The following is a 20578-nucleotide window of genomic DNA, read 5'->3' as shown; positions in this document are numbered from 1 at the left end:
CTAGAGAGCAACATTAAAACAACATTTGCATAGTTTGTTTTCTTTATATTTAATAGAAAGAAATTGAACATTTTAGTAACTACACCCAAACACCGCCAGAGTGACTATTTTTTTGCTGTTGACAAACCTAAATATAAATTATATACTATTTAAACAATGTCTTTAAGCTAAGTTTGAAAACTTGCTTTTTTGTATTCTTACTTCATAATGTGACTTCTGCACTTCTATTCTTAGACTTCATATTCAACCCTTATTTTTCTTGTTTTCACCTGCAGAGCTGCAACACAAATTATGTCTTTGGGGACACAAAAGTTGATCATGTTGAAGTTTTTGTCTCGCTGTGTGTGTACACATATTTGAACCTCATTCTTGGTGGTAGGGGAGGGGTGCTGGGTAATATTAGGATTTAATTTATCTGGCCTTGGTTTTTCAGCGAGAGAGAGACTGCAGCCTTTGAAGTGCTGAAGAGTGTACTTTGAAGTGCAGGAGGCAGCGCTCACTTGGACAGGAGCATTATGGGTGGGTGGGGTGGTGGGGTGCTCGCTCATCCCGCGGTGAATGAAAAGAGACATGATCAGACAGATGCTAGGGAGGATGTTAGAGGAAAGAAAAGTTTGACAAGGAATGGATGAGGAGAGGAGGGGAGGGTAGGGGAGAGGAGAGGAAAGGAGAGGAGAGGAGAGGAGAGGAGAGGAGAGGAGAAGTCTTCCAGTTTTTCACCACAACACGTTGGCTCTATATTTATTTAATCTAACTACATAATACTAGGTTGCCATTAACATGGAGGGAGCGAGGTTTATGACCTGTACTACAGCCAGCCACTAGGAGGAGATCAAGATGCTTTGGCCCCACTTTAGTTGCGTAATCATGCCGTCCATCTTTATATACAGGTCTATAGTTTCATTATTTTTTTGGGTGGTTTGTTAATTTAATTTGGTGCCAGGTTGGGCTGCTGTGGAAAACCACCAACTCCTACACGTTAAAGAAGAAATTGGGTATGAAGTTGGTAAAAGACAAAAAACAGGATTGAAAGAAAGAAAAGATTAAATATGAGGATGAAGAGGTGTCAGGAAAAATGTAGGACGACAGAAAGAAAGAAGAATGTAGTTTCTGATGATTGGATTATTTTGGGTTTTCCCTTCCCATGCGAGACAGCAAGATAGAGACTGTACCTCAGTTTAAGGCTTGGTAAACTGAGCTTATTGGTATATTACACATTGACAAATATGGGGTGGTGAATTAGGCTCTCTTAATAAATGTTCTGATTTATGGCAGCCTTTTCCGTGTCAAATTATACTGATCCTGAGCAGCAACGAACCCCATGGTCATTAAGGGCTTGTGCTACTCTCTTTAAACATACCCTGGGTTAAAAAAAATTCTGCAATTTATTATGAAAATTCTTCAAAGAATATATTATTTAAAGAGAAAAGGAGGGAGAGAGAACGGGGGAAAAAGAAGTAATCAGAGAGCCAGAATAGGCGCATGCAAAATGTCAGAGTGAAAAAGAGAGGAAGAGGCAGATGATAAGGATATTAATGAATTAGAAAAGAGAGAGGAGAGGAGGATGAGGCGAGAGAGGGAAGGAGGAGGAGAAGGGGGAGGAGGGGGAGGAGGAGGCGAAAAGAGAGGCGGATTCCAAAAATGTACAGTGAATTAGTTCTGCCTCATGAAACTGGCGGAGAAATGCTTTGCGGCTATGATATCTGTGCGCGTGTGTGTGTGTGCATTTCCATTCAGTGTGTTTATGCTGTGTCCTGGTGCCTGAATGCTGGGATATGTGAGCACTGTCTTAGCTGCTTGTGTTTGCGTGTGTATTTGTGTGTGTGTGTGTGTGTGTGTGTGAGTGTGCATGTGGTTGTTTGGAAAGAGCATCACTGCCTCCCCAGAACAGAGCCGACGCCGTGTTGACATTTAGACAAAAACACAAGCTCCGTCTTTTGAAAGAGCAACTCTGAGAGTGAAGCTCGCACAGAGGTGACAGGGTCAGACATGACTGCTCCTGCTGCTGCTGCTGCTGAGAACACAAACAGAAAAAAAAACACAAACTGTACCTGTGACGTGCTTTTATTTTCAGCCCTCTCAAAGCTCCTCAGGCACAGCCACACACACACAGACAGCCTAAAATCAGAAGCTGTGGATAATTTCTGTTGTGGACTGTGATTCAGAAACTTAACCCCACATTATGAACTGAAGCATGAGAACAAAATAATGACTCTCCCAAATCAGTTGTGACTAATTTACTTTACTAAGAGAGTCTCATCCTCACCATCGGCAAATAAGAAGTTTCAAAAATAAATGTTTGCTTTGCTGATGCAATAGTACCTGACATCTTGGCAATCCAAACTTTCAAACGCTCGCTCTCAAAAAGCAGCCACTTGAAAGAGAGCGTTTGGAGGAGTTTTGACTAGACTTCTCTTTATGAGTTGTATGATTTTAAGGTGCATACAAAGTTACTTCATGTGAGTTAATAAACCATATGATATCCAACCAATACCAAATTTGTCACCTCGAAGTGGAAGTTGTAGAGGTCCACACACACACACACACACACACACACACACACACACACACACACACACACAAAGTGTGTTTAGGTCAGTGTCATCTGTCCTTCAATGTGTGACTCACCCCCTCCACCCCCAGCTGCTCTGATTTCCCCCCAATACGTGTGTGCGTGTGTGAGTGTGTGTGTCTGTTGACCCTGACTTACAGTGTGCTGAGTCACCCTCTATAAAAAATCACACACTTTTTTTGCATACTGTGCAGCCACACAATATCTAGGTCAGTCTTCACTCTGCCATTTCTGAGCTCCAGTGTTTTGCTCAAGAGCACTTCAACAGGAGAAGCCTCATTTATATTGCAGCGACCCCTGTTATTGGTTTGAGTGGTGAGTGAGATGTGGAAGGACAGGGTGACCCTCTGCTGGTATGGCTGCTCATTTGTTTTTAGCCACATGCTAGGCAGAGATTGTAGCAAAGTGCTCACTCCAGCACAAGATCATAACAGTGTTCGTGTTTAATCAGATGCTGAGTTGCAGGATTTTCCTGGCATCAGTTGTTCCTGGCCTCCATCTAAAAGACCATAATCTATGTCTGACGGTGACATCCCTACTACACAGCAGCCCAAGCAGTGTGTGTCTGTGTGTGGGTGTGTGTGTGTGCAGCTGCAGGGTGATATTTGTGCAGGATTTTACCCAATGCCCCCAATACAATGCACCACGTGGAACGCACACCTCCATCACCAGCGCACATACATACCAACCTAGCCTAAAAAACGATGCCCCCATATAAATATGTTGATGTATTCAGACACCAGCGAACACAGAGTCTTGCAAACAGAGGGTACACAGTCACAAACCAGGGACCTCTACCCTCTCGTCCAATCAGATCTCCCAGTAGGAACGTGCTCACACTGTGCAGTGGAATTATCCACCTGCTCTGAACGACGAGGGCTCCAGATGAATCACACTGCTGCAGCTGTTTTTCTCCTTTCTCCTCTTTTCTTTTCTCCTCATTTACATTTAGTTCCTCTTGAATTGTTTCTTGTCTCTCTTCCAGTCGGCCTCCACTCCTCTGGTCCTCTCCCTAGCAATGTTTACATAAACAGTCAAGTTTTAAATGTGCCTTTGCCGTCTCTAACGATATAGTTTTCCATATATATGTTTGGCCTCTATTATTTTCAGCTTAAACGGATGTGGACTTTAGAAAAAGGTTTTCCTTTAAATTAAAAATATAAAGTAAATAAATACATAAACAATGGAAAAAGAAGACATCAAGTAAATACAGGTTCTAAAGAGAGTAAGGTAAGGTGGAGGAGCTTTAGACATAAAAAACTGAAAAATGGTTGCTGGCTAATGATGGTTATACTTATATTAATGGTATTTTGGATATCTTAAGTTTAAAGGCCTTTGCTTACCAGACATGTTTTTGATGTGATTTATTCACATGTTATTAAGATTATTAATCTGTATTTGTGTGAGTTTACGTGTGTGTATGTGCACTATGCCTGGTTGTCTGAAGATCAGCAGAATAGCTTCAGGGACAACACGGCCACTTCATGCTGATTATTTGTCATCTCTGGACAGAGATGACATGATGCCTGTCACTGCAGCTCCGATTGGCATTGATTAAGTGTCATAGATGATTCTCTTCCCCCATCATTTGTTCATGGAATAGGACAGAGAGAACCAGACCAGAAACTGATGTCCCACTGGTGCGAGGGCAGCCAGCGTTGGAAGAAGAAGGGAGAGAGACAAATTGTGGAGGGAATCTTTAAATGAAATTCCTGTATCTGTCAACTTTAATCTAAATGTTGTAATCTTGGTAACATTGACACGGCTATAGATAGGAAATTATCCTAATCCATTCCAATGATCATATTCTCAGCAAATCAAGGTTTATTGAAAGATTTTTTTGACGAAGATCCTTAGATTGGTAGAAGGTGTGTTTCTCTTATGTTAAGCCTATTGGTTGTTTTGCCTTGATCCAAAGAACTGATGTGAAGGAGAAGCGTCTGTTCACAGATCACTAACCTATAACCATTAATCCACACGTGATCCCTGGCAGGACCATCAATAGAGAGAAATGGTAAGGGAGTGAGGTCTGGCTTTTATTTTATGCACTCTACATCCAACCCAAACCTCCTCCCAAGATATTGTGAAGTGCTGTAAATATCATACTGTATCATACTGCACTGTTCACTGTGCCGTTGTACTCCTACACATATAAACAGTTGTATCATTGTAAAATCCAGAATTTAACTGCATATCACTGTTAGCAAAGACAAAAGGGTCAGCAACAGTTATATATATTTTTTTTTTTTCTGGAGGAGGGTCATGTGTTACGTGACCTGATTTAGTGAAGGCCCTGTCATGAACGATAGGAGCAGCAAACAGTTGCCAACGAGTATTCAAACTAAAATGGGGTTAGCAGCATTCCCCAGCTTCTTCGTTTTAGCGGCTCTAAAACTCCAGAGTACTGTTGAATTCAGGTGTATCCACAGCAGAGGTGATTCACTTTCAAATGAAATCATAGTAGGGGGATATTGCCCTGAGAGTCATCATTTACCCTTTACCCTAACCCTAACTCTTCACTCTGTTATCTGGTTAAAAAAAGAAGTTGACAAAAGCTGAGCATTCTCAAATTGCCTTAAAATGATGGAGGATTAACTAATGAGATTTATAAAGTTTTAGAGTTACGTGAGGACAAAGTCTTGCAGAATAATTCATATTCTTAATGTAAAAACAAAACAATATTGGATGGTCCTTTTTCATCATCGATACATTAGCAAGGTTTAGCTTCGTCACCCTGAAGTCCCTGCAGTCTGTTTGAATGGAGAACGCAATAATTCATGAGTGACATCGCAGCTGGAAACAGGGTGAGGAGTCAAAGGTGAGATGAACTAAACAAAGAGGGGCGAAGGGTAGCAGAGTGGGAGGGGATGGAGGGATGGATGGATGAAATAAGATAAGTGTTGGATCAATTATTCAGAACAATTTGCCTCTTGCCGCCGAAACAATGACTGTCTGCATGGACGGTAAAAACTTTATTGACTAAGTGTGAGCGAGCACTCATCAAATAAAGCGCACACAACTGTATAATCTATTATGAAACTGTGGCAGGACAAACCTGAATTTGGCCCGTCGCCACAGATAATTAATGGAAAATGCTCATCACGTACTGAGCTCAGATACTAGATTGCTAAATTGTATGATCTCATGGCCACACAGAGAAGCTGTATTCTGACTGATTGACGACTGTTAATAATGTAACCCGGACCCCCAAAAAACGAACCTAAGCATGTCAAATTTTAACGGTCAAACCCAACAGCTATTTGAAGTTGTCAATCAGGCCAGACTGTCCTGTCTCTAAACGTCTATAACAGGTCCTCACAAAGATAGAAGTAATAGGACACAAACACTTTCATGCAAACACACAAATCACATGCAGGCAGTTCAGACTGAGTCAATCAGTGGAAAAGAATTAGTTCCATAATCTGTGGCGCTGCAGTGACCATGAAGCTTCACTGGCCAAAACAACAACAGAGAGGAAATAGATCGGCTGTAAAAACACTTCACAGCAGCTAGTGGAAGATCCCACGCCCCTGTGTTTTACTCTAATTAATAAACATACAGTCACTCGCCACCACACAAACACTACACACATACACTGCATTACACTACACTGCTATTTCTCCACATCCCTTGGGACAACTTAGAGGTAAAGCTATCTTCAACCAAATGGGAAATTGACTGCCTTTCAACACTTTCAGCACACACACACACACACACACACACACACACACACACACACACACACACACACCTTAGTACATACAATTGTATTGATTAGAATCCGAAAGAGCTGATTGGTCAGTTTCAGGGCAGAATCTACTCCAGTTGGACCAAGAGAAGGCCTGGCTGTAATTTGATTCCCCAAAAGACTCCAGAGGGTTTTTTCTAATTGTTTTATGCTTGCGTGCACAGGAGTGTGTGTATTTGTGTGCGTGTATGTACAGTATGTGTGTTTGTTCGGGAGGCTACATCAATTTACCCTCCTCCTCTCCCAGGGGAGCTACAGAGATAGTACACCTGCTCTCTCTACCTCATTTTCTGTTTGCCATAAAACCCTGTCTGTCACTCTCCTGCTTTATTTCCATACTCTCCTATGTTTGACTACAAATCCACCTTCATTTAAATTCAATACGATAGTATTAGTTTATACATCAATTGTTTATCTATCGCTGCCGTGGGTAATGTGAGGTCAAGAAGATTAGTGAGTGATGTAGACAGTGATTTAAACAACAGTCAAATTACCCTACAACGGCTGATAGCGTTACACATCCCTGAACATCCCTGGTTACATCCAGATGTAATAAGTCTTATTCCACATATATTATATGTGTCTTTTCAGCTGTCTGATGGCAATGTAGGCTTTTAGAAAAAAACAGCCCCTGGGTACTGACAGCATTAACATAATAAAATGGAGGAAAGTGCATCATGTACTTGAGAAGATGGTAGTTTAGGCTGTGGACAAGGAGAGAAGTGGAGTTAACAGTCTATTGAGGAGATGTTATTACATGTATTTTTGTGTGTGTCATATAAAGTGATGCATAATAAGTATAACTACAGCAGGGGTTTGGCAGCTGTAGCGAGCTCAAGACACACTTTCACTCCCATCATTCTTTTCTTTTATCTCTTTCTGAGTTTCCCTTTTCTCTTTTTTCTGCAGCTTCACCTGATCCCTCTAACAAATTTGGTCCAGACTGCGGTCAACTTAAAAAGTGGGACTGAACGTTATGCGTTTAAACATGAACACATCATGGTAAACCTCTGATAGTCTGTCCACAGAACACCTCAGTCATAGCTGTCCTCCACCTTCCCTTACATCACATAAAAACGAACTATAATGTTAACATAGAAAGTGTAAACTCCTGTGTAGAAACGGTGTTGATCGTCCTGTTTGACTGTGATAATTACAAAAAGGGTAATAATATATTTAGTGGATCGTTATGAATGGTCAATTACTCCACCACTTAAATCAAGGCATCTTATTACATTTGCTCCATTAAGATCATGACACCAGATATGAATCCTTAGCCTGGCAGCAGCAAGAAAACAGCTGAAATCAGCACCACGGACAGAGGCAACATCCAAGTGCAATAACCAAACCTCAACAGCAGGGGGACAAACAGGTCCTACTGATGGGAGACAGCTGTGTTTCTGCTTCACTGTAGTCTCAGATAATAGAGCATACTACACAGAGTAATGTGATACTGCTTAGTGTGTCAGAGAGGGAAGGAAGAATATCGAATTAGCAATCCAAAATCTCCATAGAAGTGATTCAGAGAAAGAAAGAGGACAAGGAGGGAGAGAATGACATAGAGGATAAGAGGAGGCAGAGGGAGAGATGGATACTGTAGAGACCAAGAGCAGCAGTGGAATGCGAACCACTGAGCTGCTGGTTGCATCTGGATTTTTCTAGTTACACACACACACACACACACACACAAAAACACACACACACAAACACACACACACACACATAGAGTCTCCATCCCCCTTCATGCATCGTGGTACAGTCCAATCCTAACCTTTATACTCGCTCCCATCACCCTCCTTTAGCCATCCATCACTTTCTCTCTCTTTTCCCTTCTCCATGTGTTTCTGGCTTGTTCTCTCATTGCATTCGTGAGGACCGTTATTTGTCACCATGATTGTGTAGGCGTGTATGTGTTTGTGCATGCTAGGATGTGGATGTACTTTGCATGTGTGCTAACTGGCTTCTCTCTCTTTCTCTCTCTCTCTCTCTCTCTCTCTCTCTCTCTCTCTCTCTCTCTCTCTCTATCCTCTCTCTCTCTTTCTGCCTTGCTACCCTGCTCTCTTTCTCTCTCTGTTTTTGCTGAGATGAGACATGCCGTGCATACATAGGGACACATCCACAAAAACACTCGCAGAGGTCTCTTCACATCACCATTAGTCATTATGTCTCCTGCTGAGCTGAGCAGATGAACAACATGCTACTGACAGAGTTAATTCAACCGCCCACGCCTAAATTACACAGGCACATTATTTATTTGTGCGAGTGTGTTTTTCCCTGAGTGGTGTTTGAAATATGATGCAGTGAGAAGCAGACAGGGCTGTGATGGCTACTTTTCAAATCACTCTCCATTTGCTTATCCTTACCTTTTCTTCTGCTCGTAACAAAGAAATACTGTTATGTTTTGGAATAAATCTTAATTCTTAATTAGAATTGTTCTCTATCATTTATTGTAAACTACCAAAAAATCCATCCATCCATTACCTATACCAATTGTCCTTTGAGGGTAATGGGGGGAGCTAGAGCCAATCACAGCTGACATTGGATGAGAGACAACCTGGACAAGTTTCAAGCGTATTGCAGGACAAACATACAGAGATTTTCAAGGTGTCCTGATATATTTAAATCATAGAGAAAGTGGATGTAAGTCTAATATTGTCAGTGTCAGAAAATCTTGGATATGGCGATGGCAGGAGAGAGAGAGATGCTGTTTTTTAAATATGACCAGTCTAGATTGTCAAAATCTTCTCATCTGGCATTTGTCTGCAATGGAAGTGGATTCAATCGACATTCTCGGGTCAAGTGACTCTGCAGTAGACAAAGGTTTTATTCGGCTCCAGCTCCGATCGGCAGATTTAGAAACATGACACCTGTGTGAAGGCGCTAATTTGGCAGGACAGCGAGGTGAGAGAGCACCTAAGTTTCTGGTTTGTCCGTGACATAGAAAACGATGCACCAGGGAGAAAAAACAGAAGGCTAACTTCTCTACCGCCAAAAAAACGTTTTGTTTTACCCACGTGGTATAACAGAGGTATGAAGCAGGTTTTAGTTGTCAGTGCACAAGTTAAAAAAACACCCATAGGAAAACCAACTAGGAGTGTACAGTGATTAAATATTACTTTAATAGTACTTTTTGTCATCACATTATACAATATCAAATAGTAAATGAGGTTGGTACAGGTGCTGAACTTTTATTTTATCAATAACATAATTTAAAGGAGAAGTTTGACATTTTTAAAGTCTGCTGTTTACCCCTATCTAGAATGCTCATTTATAGACATTTATATATATGCTTCATCTGTTATTATTTATTGTTTAACTAATCTTTAGTGTTTGGTTTTTGTAAAATTCTCCAGCAGTTAAGAAAATATGAGTTACAATAAGTCAAAATAAGCTAGATTTTGAGAGGAGGACATAAAGTGTGAGTGGGCAGAGGAAGACAGCTGGAAGGGAGGAAAAAGGGAGAAAGGATGAACGGGGGAGTAGTGTAGGAGAAACACATCAAGCTTTCGTCTTGGAGGCAGAACAGCCAGCAAAGAAGAAAAAAACACCTCCACGAGCACCAACAGAATGGTATGGCCCACTTGGGAATCATCCATTCAGTGAGCAGCACAAGGGAGCTGGAGGAAAATACAGTAAATGGTTCTGGCTGGGCATACCCTTTAATTTAGTGAAAAGGCGTTACTTCTCACTGAAGGGAGCCGGAGCTCATGGCACAGTTTCTTTGAGAGAGACATTCAAAAAGGACAGTCCATCGTTACCGTATCGCTTTGATTCACTACAACAGTGGGGTCTGCCCTATAAAAGCCAACGTCCTGACTGACAGACTGACTGACCGACCAACTGACAGACGGATGAAGTTTCCCCATAGGCCGTTGCTCTTTCAAAACGAATTGGTGTGAACTATCACATGCTGAGCTAAATGTCCCTGAAACAAATTGACTACAACTATGCACATTTATAAATGATTCATCCAAACATAGGGCCCATAATAATTGTTAGCTGCAAAACCATTACTAAGGGCAGTGGGCTTTGGGCATAATGATGAAAAAATATGACTTGGTTCCCTTCAGTTGCACATCTGAATAGAATCAGATGGTTTGTGACCATAACATCATCGTAATGTCTTGCTTTCTATTCTGTTCTATTGTTGCTTGGTGTGTATACTTGGTGTAAATGTAAATGTAAACTCAAGTGTACACACATTTATCTGTATCTACATCCAACCTGAGTGACGGCTTGTTTATGTCTGTGTTTGTCTGTGTTTGTGTGTGTGTGTGTGTGTGTGTGTGTTTGTGTGTGTGTGTGTGTGTGTGTGTGTGTGTGTGTGTGTGTGTGTGTGTGTGTGTGTGTGTTGTGTGTGTGTGTGTGTGTGTGTGTGTGTGTGTGTGTGTGTGTGTGTGTGTGTGTGTGTGTGTGTGTGTGTGTGTGTGTGTGTGTGTGTGTGTGTGTCAGCGATGGGCACATGCAGGATCAGGATCTGACAGCTGATTGGCAGATGGAGCTCCAACATTCGTCAAGGCAACCACAGAGGACATTGTCGGGCTGTCAGAGGAAGTTTATTCAGAATAGTGGTGTTATTAGGGGTTTAAACTTCACTTTTCATTATGTGAACTCAAACTTGTGAATGAGATGACAGTGGACTGACGGAGGAGCCGTTTAATAAAGGAGATGTCAGTGTTTCATATGAGCTACATGAAAACTGGAGGGGGTTCATTTTTGTTGTTTCCCTTTAATATTACAGATATTAGTTATAGAGTGTATGTATGTATTTGTGTGTGTAGGTGTGTGTGTGTGTGTGCGTGCGTGTGTGTGTGGGGGGGTGTGCGTGTATGTGTGGCTGTGTGTGTGTGTGTCTGTATTTAAAAAGGAGTCAGCTATCCAGAAAAACACAATAACATTTATTGTCTCTCTGTGACACCAAGCGTCTCCCTCGTGTCCTTGAGCAACACCATGAATCCTTGCCAGCTTCCAACCCTGTGGCTTTGTAAAAAACAAACAGTTTATTTTATTCTCCCGGAATCCATAACCTTATGATTAAGACTACATTTCAGTGCAACAGCAAAATTGAAACATGAAGGATTTCTACAATCACAGGAACTTTTTCCCAACAGTAACATGTGGAGGATCCATTTAATCATTTAGCGCCTCCAGCTCTTGGATCTCAACCCATCCTGTGACAAATGGCTCCATAACTTGTGGTAACTCGCCCTCACAGCCTTTAAAAGTACTTAAAGACTTAAAACTGTTCTCGTGTCTTCACTTGAGCTGCATAATCTGTCGTTATATGAATAAAGTTGTGAAAGCACCATTTGGCATCTGTTTTTACAGCTACAGCCTGTCTGCTGCTGCTGTAACATAAGACGTGTTTGATAAGGATAGAAAGTAAGACTGGTGAAAGGACCTGGGAAAAATAATTCATGAACACAACCTAAACCCCGATGCAGAACGGATTGATTTTGGATTCAGTGAAATTGAATTTTTCTCATTAGTCTGGATTCTGTGTTGTGGTGATGAGTCTTATTTTGTGAGTTATGAGAATATTGTGATATTTCTAAGTTTTTTGCTCAGATATAAAACATGAAATAAAAAGAAAAAAATAAGTAAACTGTGAACAGAGCCAGGTGGAGAGCCAAGTACAGGAGCGAGTGAATGAAAACATTAGCAAATCAGTGTTCTTTCTGTTTTTCACGACCCCACAACACACCTACTCATCCCATCACACACACACACATTGTGGGCATCGACTGGACAAAACCGACTGATGGTCCCATGAAAGGAAACAAGAAAAATAAAGAGCAAAAAGACAGATGAGATGAGAGCGTCTGAGTCATTCACCCTTTTCACTGAATAATCTATGTGAGTCATGGCTCTGTGTGTCTGTGTGTGTGTGTGTGTGTGTGTGTGTGTGTGTGTGTGTGTGTGTGTGTGTGTGTGTGTGTGGTTCCCTATAGTAGTATGTGTGTTACTGTATGATCACAAAAACAGACAGATGCTGATTTGGGCTCATGAGTCATCCATTATGCAGAATTAAAACCAGTGTGAGTGTGACAGAGATAAAATGTACATGAAAAGCAAATCACCGTGTTTGTCTTTGATATGAAACATCCAAAACCATGGAAAGAAACAAATGTTTGTGGGGGGAGTGAAACCCCAGAAGGTGACAGTGTTTTGTACGTCAGTCCATATATTCAGTCTGAGTTACAGCAGCTTCCAGGTTTCCTGCTGTCAGAGCGTGTATGTTGCTTCAGTTACATTAAGGCTGTTTTCAAAGATCGTGGGAAATCAGATATTCTGCCTTTGTGTTAATGGGAAATTTGTAACAGGCAATAAGATAACAACCCAGTCTCATCAGAAAATGTTCAATGGCAACGTTGGTCCACTTGGACCGACGTTACCATCTCACAATCTGAGAGGCCAGATTGTGAGATGGTAACATTTAGTCCTCCCATTGTTTTGCATTGGCGTGTTCTCACGTCACGTGACTCTCAAGCTCCCGTCTGCGGAGAGGAAAACATGGCGGAGATTCCTTGTTTTTTCAGATAAAAATATAATTTTGTAACTTAGTTTGGGCATAAAAATACATTCTGACACCATTTCTAGCGAGAAATGTGGTCTTTGCTTTCACAGTCTTCAGCCAGTTCGTGCTTATGATAAATATTTTAATAGTTATCACGCATGTTTTTATCGTTGCTATGATGGTTGCCATGGCACCACGGGCGCAGCTTGGTGTTTAAATCACAGTCCCTGCGTGGTGTCCTTCAGTGATCGTGAATGTTATTCATGTTATATAATAGTAATATTTGAGGCTAGATTACATCTCTAATGAGAAGGATCATGCGAGTCTGTTTATACCGAGGCCGGCCCGAGTGCGCGACCGGCCCGAGTCCGCGAGCCGAGCGGCCCGAGCGCGCGAGCGGCCCGAGCGCGCGAGCGGCCCGAGCGCGCGAGCGGCCCGAGCGCGCGAGCGGCCCGAGCGCGCGAGCGGACATGACGTGTGGCTGTCGTAAAAACCCTATTTGTAAACAACCAGCCCTTTAACTCGGGGCTGCGTAACACGGCGCGCTTGGAAGACCACGATGTCATCTTCCTTCTGTCAGGTAAGTAGTTTATTGTTTTTAAAGATCGTTACGATCTAGGTTTACAGTCCGAGTGCGGAGAGAGTCCGTCAATCCACACTATGGACGCTGTTCATCAGCTAATACGCCATTGTTAGCCACATGCTTCAGCCCACGGTAGCCTGTGCTACCTGGGAGGTGAATACATGGTTGTTGAAAGCAGTTCAAGACGCTTAGCTCATCATTGAGGGACGCTACAATATAAATATAAACATGAATTTGATTTATGAATGCTTTAGATTAATAAGGAGTGTATTTGTCTACCATTACTCCACAATATCAGGTCAATTTGGTTTAATGTATAGTATGCACTATGACAATAATGTTTCCATGTTATGGAGTTGCGATTCATTTTATAAAACAATTGCTATGTTCTGTTTTTTAATCAAGGAGGATCCAAGTGAAGCTACAGGAGTTTCATTAACGTCAACAACTTGGACCAAACAGTTTGTTTTGCTTGATGAAGAGCAGGAAGGGCAGCCTGGAGAGAAAGAGAAGCCGGGTTGAGCCCACTACCATCATCCACGTACCACGAGGAAGATGAGGGAGAGAAATGATCCTACCATTAAAGAGGTACTTTTAAGTTACATACCAGAAAAAACATTTTATATAATTTGCCAAATATACATTTTTATTAAATCCCCAAAGTACACTTGCTGACATACAAGTTAATATCACACTGAAAGAATTTTGATCAATCATGCTTCCCTGCTGTGATTGTTTAACTAGGAAAACAACTTTTTCCACAGGAAGGCAAGTAAATTTAAGGAATACATGTGCAAAGTTTTCCTCTGTTATGTATAATGATGACCCCCATCAAACATAATGTTAGCAATATTTACACCTTTTAATTTATACTGTTTATTTCTGTCTACGTGTGTGAATTTGCCTTCATTAGTTTCAGAAAAGAGCGATGATGTATCGGTCAGTGGGCGGCAGCACGAGACTCCGCAAACTAGTCTGTAAGCAAAGCAGACGAAGGCATCGAGGTTGCGGCCTGCCATCATTGTTATTTTGCTTAAGGGACTGAATATGTTTCATGTAGAAATATTAGCATTTCCCTTATATCTACCAAAACTGCTTGTTTCACAGACTGCAGTTTTGTTTTGATCCGATGTGGTGTGCAAATACAACCGTATCTGCAATGGGTTGTGGGGCATTAACATTTGTAACTCTAATTTTGTTTTGACAGACTGTGAAAAGAACGTTGAGAACATCACCACTCTACAGGAAGACACAGTCCAGTAATGGGTGTCAGAAGTTCAGTAGTGAACGACAGGTACTGTGGAAAAATATGTGTCATTGTTGTACAATGTCCTTTGACTCTGTTTAAACAAGGTCAACACAAAAAGGTTTGATTGTAAACTGATATCGGTATGAATTCATGTTATTCTCCTCGTCAAAAGAAACAAACAATCCAAATTACCTGCAGAAAGCCCTTGATGGACGCTTCAGCTGCATCGTCAGACTGGTGAGACAGCAAGATGCCAACTTTAATGCCAATTTATTTGTGTAACATTCTGTGACCAAATGTATAGATAACTTTTTGTAGATTGTAAAAATAGATAACCCATTTATTACAAAAAAACTACACTAGAATTATCGCACTGCGTTGTATGACTCCGCTAACCAGAGCAGTGTCCGTCTACATATTTCTACATATTTTCTCTCATATAAATGACACTGTATCTCTTGACAACTGAAACCATAAGATGAGGTCAGTGTGGCCTTGACCTTTTTACTTTAAGACAAATACAAAGTTAGACAATCCGAAAACATGCAGTTATGCCTCCGGCGACTCGCTATTGCAGAGGCATTAAAACCGTAGTGTAGTAGATTGGATTTTATTGGTGTTACATTGGACATCTTGTATGGGTACACCAAAAAATATATTTGGTTTCACATTCTAGATGGCAATAAGCAGAGTCATCAACTCAGGAAAAATATTTCTGTAGAAAAGAAAGCCTTGTATGTGTGTATGTATACATACACACAAACGCACAATTGAGACGTTTTTGTCTTTTATCATATATTCTCAGGCAGTACTGATGCATTTACTGAGAGGGGACGTGAGGGCCTACTCTGCGTGCTCAGAGTTCAAGCCCAGCAGGCTGCAGCGGGCCTGACATATTCTGGAACAGCAGCACAGTCTTTGGATGACTCCTCTGAAGATGAAAACATGGCGAGGTACTTCTCCACTGATGAAGAACTGTGAGGGCTGTGATTAGCTACACTCTCTTGCTACTATGCTACTCATGCTACTCCCTGGCAGCCTTAGGAAGGCATTAGCTTGCTGTGTGGTAGCTGTTAGCTTCAGCATTTTTAGTTTTTAGTGGCCTGTCTGACGTTTATGTTAAAAAAAAATCAGAGGGAACCATCTTCATAATTTAACACTATGGTTTGTTTGTGTCCTTCAGTTCTTCTCAAGAGAAGCAGTACAGGTGTGCCTCAGCTCCACGGTCCCTCCTGCAGCCTCCGCTCCTGATGCTAACCTCATGTCTCCATCACACCAAGCAGCAGACCTGGATTGACAGACCTTTCTCCAGAGCTGCCCCCTCCCTCTGAAACCCCCCTCTCCAAAACACTATTTGTGTAGTTTTTAAAGTATTTTTTGCATGAGAATTGTTGATCATAACATTTCCAGCAGATGCCTTAATATAATGTTTGTGCACAATAAATGACATTGATCATAACATAATGGTATTTCCTTGCACTTCTACACCATGATATTGTCAGATAAGATGCTGATTACATTAAAGCAGTGAATGCTCTGCTTTAAGCAACATAAACACACAATGATTCAATGGATCTGAAGTAGAATGGGCACATTACATTCTGTAGAGAATGCCTCAGTTATGGAAGTCAGAAAATAACTTTCTTTATCTGAGGTTCCAGCCATTTATAGTCACAGCAAAGCACACAGGTCTGGTTGTCTAAGTGGCTCCCATATCATTGTTTAAGATGTGTAACATCAAGTTTGTGTTTCAGTGCAAAATTAGTCATTAGTCAAGAGTTCACCATCTTGTTTACACTAAAATTAGGTGACCCAGATGTTTCACAATGCAATCTGATAAGGTCTTATGAGAAACATTCTTAACATTAAAGAAATCAACACAGAGGATAGCAATATCTGTTTGACTTTAATCAGTAGCTGGTAATCGGCAGCCTGACTTATTCAAACACATTAATACTACAATGAATGAGGCAGGGCCTTCTATCAGAAATCAACTATATCGTCACGTTATGTTTCTCTTGAGCACATGGAAATTACCTTCAGCTTCCACTTACTGTCACCTGAACCATACTGTTATTTCTGTATCTACAGTGACTTTTAGGAAAACATATACTAGAGGGCAATGTATAAACATTAATACATCTTATTTATATAGAGCTTTTCAAGAAGTGCAAGTACTAAACTGAGGGAAAGCTAATACAAACAATATATATATATCTTATTTCCATGTGCCAGGACAGCCTCACACTTGGATATAAACCAATTTTAGAATACATTTGCTTATACTGGAGATCTTTTAAATTAATGTCCCAGAAATGATTTCTGATGGAAAACCCCTGCCTTATTCATTGTAGTATTAATGTGTTTGAATAAGTCAGGCCGCTGATTATCAGCTACGGATTAAAGTCAAACAGATATTGCTATCCTCTGTGTTGATTTCTTTAATGTTAAGAATGTTTCTCATAAGACCTTATCAGATTGCATTGTGAAACATCTGGGTCACCTAATTTTAGTGTAAAGAAGAAGGTGAACTCTTGACTAATGACTAATTTTGCACTGAAACACAAACTTGATGTTACACATCTTAAACAATATGATATGGGCGCCACTTAGACAACCAGACCTGTGTGCTTTGCTGTGACTATAAATGACTGGAACCTCAGATAAAGAAAGTTATTTTCTGACTTCCATAACTGAGGCATTCTCTACAGAATGTAATGTGCCCATTCTACTTCAGATCCATTGAATCATTGTGTGTTTATGTTGCTTAAAGCAGAGCATTCACTGCTTTAATGTAATCAGCATCTTATCTGACAATATCATGGTGTAGAAGTGCAAGGAAATACCATTATGTTATGATCAATGTCATTTATTGTGCACAAACATTATATTAAGGCATCTGCTGGAAATGTTATGATCAACAATTCTCATGCAAAAAATACTTTAAAAACTACACAAATAGTGTTTTGGAGAGGGGGGTTTCAGAGGGAGGGGGCAGCTCTGGAGAAAGGTCTGTCAATCCAGGTCTGCTGCTTGGTGTGATGGAGACATGAGGTTAGCATCAGGAGCGGAGGCTGCAGGAGGGACCGTGGAGCTGAGGCACACCTGTACTGCTTCTCTTGAGAAGAACTGAAGGACACAAACAAACCATAGTGTTAAATTATGAAGATGGTTCCCTCTGATTTTTTTTTAACATAAACGTCAGACAGGCCACTAAAAACTAAAAATGCTGAAGCTAACAGCTACCACACAGCAAGCTAATGCCTTCCTAAGGCTGCCAGGGAGTAGCATGAGTAGCCTTGTAGCAAGAGAGTGTAGCTAATCACAGCCCTCACAGTTCTTCATCAGTGGAGAAGTACCTCGCCATGTTTTCATCTTCAGAGGAGTCATCCAAAGACTGTGCTGCTGTTCCAGAATATGTCAGGCCCGCTGCAGCCTGCTGGGCTTGAACTCTGAGCACGCAGAGTAGGCCCTCACGTCCCGTCTCAGTAAATGCATCAGTACTGCCTGAGAATATATGATAAAAGACAAAAACGTCTCAATTGTGCGTTTGTGTGTATGTATACATACACACATACAAGGCTTTCTTTTCTACAGAAATATTTTTCCTGAGTTGATGACTCTGCTTATTGCCATCTAGAATGTGAAACCAAATATATTTTTTGGTGTACCCATACAAGATGTCCAATGTAACACCAATAAAATCCAATCTACTACACTACGGTTTTAATGCCTCTGCAATAGCGAGTCGCCGGAGGCATAACTGCATGTTTTCGGATTGTCTAACTTTGTATTTGTCTTAAAGTAAAAAGGTCAAGGCCACACTGACCTCATCTTATGGTTTCAGTTGTCAAGAGATACAGTGTCATTTATATGAGAGAAAATATGTAGAAATATGTAGACGGACACTGCTCTGGTTAGCGGAGTCATACAACGCAGTGCGATAATTCTAGTGTAGTTTTTTTGTAATAAATGGGTTATCTATTTTTACAATCTACAAAAAGTTATCTATACATTTGGTCACAGAATGTTACACAAATAAATTGGCATTAAAGTTGGCATCTTGCTGTCTCACCAGTCTGACGATGCAGCTGAAGCGTCCATCAAGGGCTTTCTGCAGGTAATTTGGATTGTTTGTTTCTTTTGACGAGGAGAATAACATGAATTCATACCGATATCAGTTTACAATCAAACCTTTTTGTGTTAACCTTGTTTAAACAGAGTCAAAGGACATTGTACAACAATGACACATATTTTTCCACAGTACCTGTCGTTCACTACTGAACTTCTGACACCCATTACTGGACTGTGTCTTCCTGTAGAGTGGTGATGTTCTCAACGTTCTTTTCACAGTCTGTCAAAACAAAATTAGAGTTACAAATGTTAATGCCCCACAACCCATTGCAGATACGGTTGTATTTGCACACCACATCGGATCAAAACAAAACTGCAGTCTGTGAAACAAGCAGTTTTGGTAGATATAAGGGAAATGCTAATATTTCTACATGAAACATATTCAGTCCCTTAAGCAAAATAACAATGATGGCAGGCCGCAACCTCGATGCCTTCGTCTGCTTTGCTTACAGACTAGTTTGCGGAGTCTCGTGCTGCCGCCCACTGACCGATACATCATCGCTCTTTTCTGAAACTAATGAAGGCAAATTCACACACGTAGACAGAAATAAACAGTATAAATTAAAAGGTGTAAATATTGCTAACATTATGTTTGATGGGGGTCATCATTATACATAACAGAGGAAAACTTTGCACATGTATTCCTTAAATTTACTTGCCTTCCTGTGGAAAAAGTTGTTTTCCTAGTTAAACAATCACAGCAGGGAAGCATGATTGATCAAAATTCTTTCAGTGTGATATTAACTTGTATTTCAGCAAGTGTACTTTGGGGATTTAATAAAAATGTATATTTGGCAAATTATATAAAATGTTTTTTCTGGTATGTAACTTAAAAGTACCTCTTTAATGGTAGGATCATTTCTCTCCCTCATCTTCCTCGTGGTACGTGGATGATGGTAGTGGGCTCAACCCGGCTTCTCTTTCTCTCCAGGCTGCCCTTCCTGCTCTTCATCAAGCAAAACAAACTGTTTGGTCCAAGTTGTTGACGTTAATGAAACTCCTGTAGCTTCACTTGGATCCTCCTTGATTAAAAAACAGAACATAGCAATTGTTTTATAAAATGAATCGCAACTCCATAACATGGAAACATTATTGTCATAGTGCATACTATACATTAAACCAAATTGACCTGATATTGTGGAGTAATGGTAGACAAATACACTCCTTATTAATCTAAAGCATTCATAAATCAAATTCATGTTTATATTTATATTGTAGCGTCCCTCAATGATGAGCTAAGCGTCTTGAACTGCTTTCAACAACCATGTATTCACCTCCCAGGTAGCACAGGCTACCGTGGGCTGAAGCATGTGGCTAACAATGGCGTATTAGCTGATGAACAGCGTCCATAGTGTGGATTGACGGACTCTCTCCGCACTCGGACTGTAAACCTAGATCGTAACGATCTTTAAAAACAATAAACTACTTACCTGACAGAAGGAAGATGACATCGTGGTCTTCCAAGCGCGCCGTGTTTATGACGCAGCCCCGAGTTAAAGGGCTGGTTGTTTACAAATAGGGTTTTTACGACAGCCACACGTCATGTCCGCTCGCGCACTCGGTCCGCTCGCGCACTCGGGCCGCTCGGCTCGCGCCGCTCGGGCCGCTCGGCTCGCGGACTCGGGCCGGTCGCGCACTCGGGCCGGCCTCGGTATAAACAGACTCGCATGATCCTTCTCATTAGAGATGTAATCTAGCCTCAAATATTACTATTATATAACATGAATAACATTCACGATCACTGAAGGACACTACGCAGGGACTGTGATTTAAAC

General features: G+C 41.1%; 1 protein-coding gene and 2 long non-coding RNA genes across 5 annotated transcripts in view; 1 reads left to right on the top strand and 2 right to left on the bottom strand.

Annotated features, from left to right (window-relative positions):
* bsna (bassoon presynaptic cytomatrix protein a) overlaps positions 1 to 20578 on the bottom strand; it is a 107918-nt gene that overhangs the window by 39736 nt on the left and 47604 nt on the right. The window lies entirely within an intron of this gene.
* Positions 13333 to 16101, top strand: LOC128442670 (uncharacterized). Of its 3 annotated transcripts, XR_008338868.1 has the most exons (6): positions 13333 to 13417; positions 13826 to 14008; positions 14628 to 14714; positions 14842 to 14906; positions 15475 to 15622; positions 15853 to 16101. It is a non-coding gene; the product is annotated as an uncharacterized LOC128442670 (long non-coding RNA). The 3 variants fall into 3 exon arrangements; XR_008338867.1 differs by having other exon boundaries at positions 14628 to 14906; XR_008338866.1 differs by having other exon boundaries at positions 14628 to 15622.
* LOC128442669 (uncharacterized) lies at positions 17540 to 20367 on the bottom strand. The gene is made up of 4 exons (XR_008338865.1): positions 20234 to 20367; positions 19643 to 19825; positions 18029 to 19023; positions 17540 to 17798 (listed from the first exon to the last, which is right to left on the bottom strand). It is a non-coding gene; the product is annotated as an uncharacterized LOC128442669 (long non-coding RNA).

This window comes from Pleuronectes platessa, chromosome 6 (genome assembly GCF_947347685.1).
Source record: "Pleuronectes platessa chromosome 6, fPlePla1.1, whole genome shotgun sequence".
Taxonomy (NCBI): Eukaryota; Metazoa; Chordata; class Actinopteri; order Pleuronectiformes; family Pleuronectidae; genus Pleuronectes; species Pleuronectes platessa.
This window is presented reverse-complemented; position numbering and strand designations above follow the sequence as displayed.